At 35.1% G+C, this 7,219-nt stretch overlaps 1 non-coding gene across 1 annotated transcript; it reads right to left on the bottom strand.

Moving 5' to 3' along the window:
• Positions 1-3,001: 3,001 nt before the first annotated feature.
• Trnay-aua (transfer RNA tyrosine (anticodon AUA)) lies at positions 3,002-3,074 on the bottom strand. The gene has a single exon. It is a non-coding gene; the product is annotated as a tRNA-Tyr (tRNA).
• Between the last annotated feature and the right edge of the window lie 4,145 nt (positions 3,075-7,219).

Below are 7,219 nucleotides of genomic sequence, written 5' to 3'. Positions count from 1 at the left end.
TAGTGAGGGATGCCTATCGTTATTTCCATGACAGGTGCTCGTCTGAACTCCAATCTCTGGTCCCCCCCCCTCGCCAATCTTTCATGAAAAACACCCGTCTAGCTGAATCCACTGTGAAAAATTTCCCCCACTCTTTATCTGTGCCTAAATCAAAACGTAGATTCCATGAACAAAGCTTCTTTCTTAGAACTGCATGCCTGTGGAACTCTTTTCTTTCTGCCTGCTTCCCACCTGACTACAACTTGGATGTCTTCAAGTCCAATGTAAACAAATTCCTAAGGAACCGCCCCCTTAAGTAAACACTTCATCAAATCTCCACACTAACGTAATGTACTTGCAATAACCCTTATCCCTGAGTGGGTTCCGGGCCTTGATAAGTGGTGACCACCGTGTAAAAAAAAAAAAAAAAAAAAAAACTATTTAAAATGGGCATGCTATGTGTAAACTATTGTTTCCAAAAGAGCAGATTTCAAATAACTTATCAAGCCTTTGCTTTACTTGGTCATTTTTTTTTTTTTTTTTTTTTTTTTTTTCTCCATTCTTTTGAAAATTTACATCACTTGTCAGGAATGACGACATTGTTACACAACAGCATAATTGAAAAAGAATTTATGGTTCAAGTATGATTATATACTAAACAAAACTCTTACTCCAAATGCCTGTAACATGAAGGTGTGCAAACTATGAACACTTTATATGAAAAAATGGGTGATCAATAAAAGTTAAATTTAAAAATGGTAAATTCTGTTAAGTAAAATACAGAAATTAGATGAGATAACAAAAGTATAAGGGAGTGTTCTTAAATGTAGTGAGAGCAACTGAAGATTGCATATATGCAGAAGATCAGCTTAAGAGAAAAGAAATTGTCGAAATTTAGAATTTGCCTACTGATGTAACCTCCAAGTTCATCAAAAGAAATGTTGAAATATCTTTGACACCTGTAAACAGTTTGTTTGCAGCCAGCAAGCGGTTATCTGTCAGTATAAAAATAACCCAAACAATACTGATCAATTGATTACTTTTCTATTTGTTTTTAGCATTCTTTAAAACACTATCTCATTGCCAGCATTCACAAGGTACTCTAGGACTGAATTAAGTTTTCCTTAGTTTGGTATCATTAGATATTGACAATTTGGTAATCTCCAATGTGAAGGGAGTGTCTCCATAGTCATTTTTTGATAGTGGTGTTCCACTAGCCACATTTATCATTCTGCTTAACCAAACATCATGTTCAAGAGGGAAGGAGAGTGCATGTACGCATGACCTATCCTAAGATTTTTTTTTTTTTTTTTTTTTTGTTATAATTCACAATCTGAGGAAGAAAATTTTTAAAAAATGCATCTTTGCTTTGTGATTGTTCAGTATATTTATACAATAGGAATCTATTTTTAAGATTGTTACAGCTACAATCAAGGAAGAGGCAGAAGTTTGGATAGGCCCTCAAACAGTTATTTCTGAGTTTTCTGCAAAAGTATGACAGAACTAAGTCCTGCTGCCACATATGCCCTCCCCACAGCTTCACTCTCTCCACTCAACACAAAGCAGCAGTGGACAACAACTCAATACAGCCATTTGAATTAAAAATTTATTTTGAAATAACATGGTCTTCACTGACTATCAGTTTTGTATTTATTATACGCAACACTAATTTAACATGGGTTTGTTTCTATTTTATCTGAAAAGCATACTATGTTCAAATAAAATGTAAGCTAGCAAATGACTTATTGAATTTTATAAAAACTATTGGTCCATATTTAATAAGTAGAAAATGACAGGCATAAAGAGCTGCAATTCCATATTTATTTTCTCCTTTTTCTATGTATTGGTTATATCAAGTTTATTCATCAAATCAAATTTAGCGAATGATTATGCTGTATCATCTGTTGCCCTTTATGCATTTCAGTGTTATTCACAATATCTCTTTCACTTTGGCCCGTTATCATCCCCCACAAACAGTGTCATTGAGCAAATCTCTGAAAGAAATTGATAGGATCCTACCTTTTTTTTTTTTTTTTTTTTTTTTCTTCTACCTTTCTTTACTCTATTGTAAAAATTCACAGCAAGAACTTGTCTAAATACCACCAATACAAAGAGTTTTTGTGTCTGTATTTAAAATCAAATGGAATTTCCATAAACGGCTTATGGGGGTTGATCACAAGTAACTTGACCAATTTGACCTCCAGTTTTTTAGTCTCTCCCCACCAAATACCCTTACAATGGTACCCGCTCAATTCCAATATTCAATGCTCAATCTTTTTGTTTGTCCACTCAGTCTCCTCCAACATGTATTGGAGTGGTTTTTAGTTCATTTTGATTGTAATACATGTTCCACTTAAGTAAGGCACTTAAATATAACAGGTGGACCAAATGGAAATATTTCGTAGATACCAAAACAGACTTTTTGTTACCATGTAAACTTTAATGTTCTTTTCTGTTTATCAAATCGGCAAAAAAGACATATTCCAGACTTTGGAGAAAAGATAAGTTTCTTAAACCCCATGTCAAAATACCCCACCTAACTCTTAACACTAATTCACCTTGCTTACAGGTTACCTAGGCATGCAACATCGTTACAAGCATATGGCTCCTCCTCTTTCTGTTGAACTGCAAAGAACCTATGGGACATGATACTTCTTTGAGTATTCTCAGTATTGGTTCATTCTTGCATTAGTAAGAAATCTATTATCCAAATACAAAATAACCTAGAAATAGCATATGACTCCTATAAACCTTTTCATATCTCACTTTCTTGTTTAAGTCTAGTTTGGTGTCTTCTCTATTTATTATAAACTAGCGGTTTCACCACGTCGGCACACACAACACCAAGTCAAACACAAAATCGAGTACACTCAACATCGTCTTACCATCAACGCTTACCTTGTGAACTCGGAGTATGGAAAATTCCCATATGCACAAAACAAAATCACTGAAAAAAACAAAAATACCCTAACTAATGGTAAGGATAATGAGTAAACGTTAGATAAAATGGTTAAAACTATTACAAACTTGCCAGGATTTGAACCTGGAATCTTCTGATCTATAGTCAGACGCGTTATCCATTGCACCACAAGTCTTGTTCGTATGCCGAAAGATGTTACCGCAAGTGTATACAGACGGTGCTAAATTCTGTTGATATGGGCAGGTAACTTTTTCGACAATTGTACGAAACGGCCCCCCAAAAAAACTTATTTTGGCCTTTTTGTGTGACTCGGCATTGTTTGTTACGAACCATATATAGATAAGGACAATCTTGGGACTCACACCTTTCAGGGGAAAAAAAGAATTTTTCAATTCGGTGGCTCCATTCGAAAGTTTTATTGGTATGTGTGTGTGTGTGTATATATATATATATATATATATTATACACACATAAATAAATGAACATTTAGAATTTTATTAAACAGTACAGATTCTAAATACTTGGATTTCATTCGTTTTAAGAACTAGCACTTGAGCAATTTTAACCTAATCCTAGTCCGTCAATTGATCAAACATCTGTAGGTTCCAAAATGCTAGTATATCGTTCAGATAGGTCATGGCAAAGCACTATGTCCACCTAAAACTATCAGCATCAAATGTTTGAAACCACATGCTCATTCGATAACCCAAAGTGCATGTCTTTGAAGTTGTACAGCTTCATGTGACAGGAAATGGTTGCTTTATTTTAGTTTGCCTGAGGTAAAAAAAAAATGGGTCGCCTTCTTCAAAATAACCAGAATATCATCTATTAATGTAAGTAGAACTGCCAGATGTTTCATAATGGTATTTTCTACCACTGCAACCAGAAAGTTCTACATTTCTTGTGTTGATGAACCTCATTTCCATCATGTACTTAAGTTTCCTTTACAAACTCCCTCCTTTAGATTGAGGTAAATTCATGTTAGACCTAAAGGTGACCATATTGTAATCAGCTGGAAAGCAGACAAACAAGAGTTCCACAGGTGTTCTAAGAAAGAAGCTTTGTTCCTGCAATTTACGTTTAGGTTTAGGCATAGATAAAGAGTTGGGAAATTATTGACAGTGGTTTCAGCTAGACAAGTGTTTCTCGTGAAAGTTTGGCGAGGGGGACCGTAGATTGGAGCTCAGATGAGTGTTGCAAAAAGGTGCATATTAAGACATGATGCTGGGTTCATATTGGGCCAATACATAATACACAAATATTATGATGATGAGGAAGACATAGTTCTGTGGATTCTTATAACATATTAGCGAGGGATACATATTCTTGGGAAAGTTACGCAATGTTCATAAGATGTTTCACACATTACCTTTTGGGTGTTGAAAGATGACACAAGTTTTTCAAAAACACAAGGATGATTCTTTATTCATTGGACTGGTCGAATGCTAATGACGTCAGGAATTCAAATTCGGATTTACATAGTTTAATGTTCTTTCCTTTACTTCCAAAGGACTCTGACTCCAACTCTCTTTCTGACTGACTAGCGGACTGACTCCAGCTCTTCTGCCTTAACTGTTCGATCTAACTCTAGCTCCTATATTGAGAATCCTGTTTTTGCTATGACGTCAGAAGTGTGGTTCCAAAACGTGACCAATTCACGTGGCTACCCACACGTTTTCCAAACATACTTTTTGACAACAAAGAATTCTCAACTAACCTATTTTTTAACCTAACCTATTTTTTTAACAATACATTTTTAATTTGTATTGTTCATTCTTTTTAGCTGACATTTTTAATTCAGTTTCATAAAAGAATGACAATCAATTCTTTTTTACAATATAAACAATATCTAACTATTTTATAATAGGATTTAACAATAGGCCTTTTTAACATTCCGATTTCTAACATTCTATTTCTTAACCTTGCTTACACGGTTCAAGTCTCAGCTTATCCTAATCTCATTTCCACTTATCTGTTATTTACATGGAAAGGGGACAGCCTTTCCTTGGTAACGTGAGCACTTGCCATGAAAATAACGATAGTCCAATTGACTACTGTACACTCTTTAACTCTTGTCCTTGAGTGGCCTTTGGGGCTTTATAAGTGGTAACTCCCATGTAAAAATAAATAAAATAAAAAAAATAATAATAATCCGAGAATGATTGGCTGTATCTATTTTCGTCCTGCTGTTTGGATCTGCCTAATTGGTCCACCAACTTAGTTGGATTTGGACTTTAGAATTCACCCTCGTCTGTTTGTCCCCAAAATTCTTAATAACTACTCATTACATTTTTCGGAAGTTTTGCATGAAGGGAGAAAATGTAACATTCTTGGATTTTTTTTTTTTTTTTTTATTAAAAATTCTTGTTGTGTCACAAGAGAGTCAAAATGGACAAAAATAGTACTTTTCAGGAAATGCTATCTTTTCCAACCATTAGGTTTTACCCAAAAGCAAGATCACATGGATATACATCTGGGAATGTAATATTTAATCCTGGGGAAACTTCTGCGGCTTGAGCCCCAGGGTGTTTTAGAGGTGAAAAACACACCTTTAGGGGCTAATTTGTTATTTTTCTCCTAAAATTCAAGGCATCAGTTGGAGCACCATATAGTTTTTGGCTTGTTATCTTATCTGAATTGACCGGTATTTCTTGGTTAGTTCTCATAAACTGCTCTATTATATTATCCTTACGTCATCTGGAACTAATGAATTGATTATTTTTCCATCCTATCTTATCCTCATCTTGCTAACATTTTTAATGAATAAGGCATATCCTGATTCCGCATCGTTCGTAATCTAATGGTTTTACATTTCTGAATTTTTTAGATGAGGAATTATTATACGTATTACTTGGATTCTTTGGTCTACTGTTCTATTTGTGAGTGTCATTTTCACGTTTCGCTCAATGTAACCTCTGACCTTCTTAAGGTGTATCGTGTCAAACTTGGGGAATCTGCATTGAATTTTGAATGGTTTTGTTTGCTATGTTGGCAATTTTTAGTGGGACAGTCAGCAACATCTTACAATTGTCTCACACAGCAAGATTCCCTCCTCACTATCACAGTACATGGTGAATGGAGTTAATTCTTTACTCAGGAAATGGCTATTCTAGGTGGCAGTTTTATGTCTCTGTCAGTCTTCATGGTCTGTACTTCAAACTCTGCTGCCTAAGGGCATTTCGATTACCCCTACTATTTGCAGGAAAGGATCTTAAATGCATTCTGGTACTCTAGCCAATATTCACTAAAGTTTAATTTGCTATACAGCTCAAGGGCCATATATAGCTTGTGGTCATTCTTGATTTCCCCAACTCCTACCTATCATTTGGGCCAAGACCAAAATGTAGTATCTGTTCTTCAGATGCTACGCTTCAATTTCTTGTTCTTTTTCAGTGGAAAAGAAATCCTTCATGACTGAAGCAATTTTTATTTTTGTTCCTTTTATCCACGTTAAAAAGCGACCCTGGTCTCTAACTCTGTCCCGTGTGAAGGCATTGTAAATAGGGACTCCTATCATTAGCCATGTCACTCTCATAATTTTCGTCTGCTTGACTAACTGCTAAATCTTGCTTTTCAAATTTTTTTTTTTTTTTTTCTTTTTTTTTTTTTTTCAGAATTTGATTGAGACTGCTCATTTTTATCACAGATTTGATTTCGGCCTTGGTTGGCTAGTTTCCCACCATCACCTTACGATTGAGTTCTTTTTTTTTTTTTCTCCATCAAGAACAAATACACTTATGCAGTCTAATGTTTATATCTCTTCCTGATATTTAGGCCACTTTAGACTTGGGAGCTGATAAAAAAGGTTTATCATTAAAATTACCATCTCAATTCTTCTACTTTCCGGAACAATAGTGGTGTTGCATGCAAGTTCTTCCTTTATGACGTACCCTGCTATGTCAGCCCACGACCGTGCGTCTTCACTGGTGTTTGTCCTCTGGCAATAACACATCAACTGTAGTTGTTAGAAAAATATTCAGATTGTGTACCATTTTCCTTACATTTGGTTCAACATCTGTTCAGCACATGCTAACATGTGTTGAACAGATTTAAGAAATTGACTTCCACACAAACTTATCCCTATTTTTCTTTTTGTTTCAAGTCCATTTTAATTACCTTCTCCAGTGTTTTCTCTGGCTTTTTTTTTATATGAACAGGACATGCTATCTTAACAGTTCTAAGAACTCATCCATTTCAACATGGCCACACCATTAAAGTCTCCTGTACTACACACATTTTTCTATGCTGTCCAGATTAGATCACCATGGGAGGTCATCAGACTTAAGCTTGTCTTTAAGACTCGCATTACACAGCCATCAC

The sequence above is a fragment of the Euprymna scolopes genome, chromosome 19 (genome assembly GCF_053919585.1).
Source record: "Euprymna scolopes isolate OS-2025 chromosome 19, ASM5391958v1, whole genome shotgun sequence".
Lineage (NCBI taxonomy): Eukaryota > Metazoa > Mollusca > Cephalopoda > Sepiida > Sepiolidae > Euprymna > Euprymna scolopes.
Note: the sequence above shows the minus strand (reverse complement) of the source record. Positions and strands in the feature narration are given on the sequence as shown.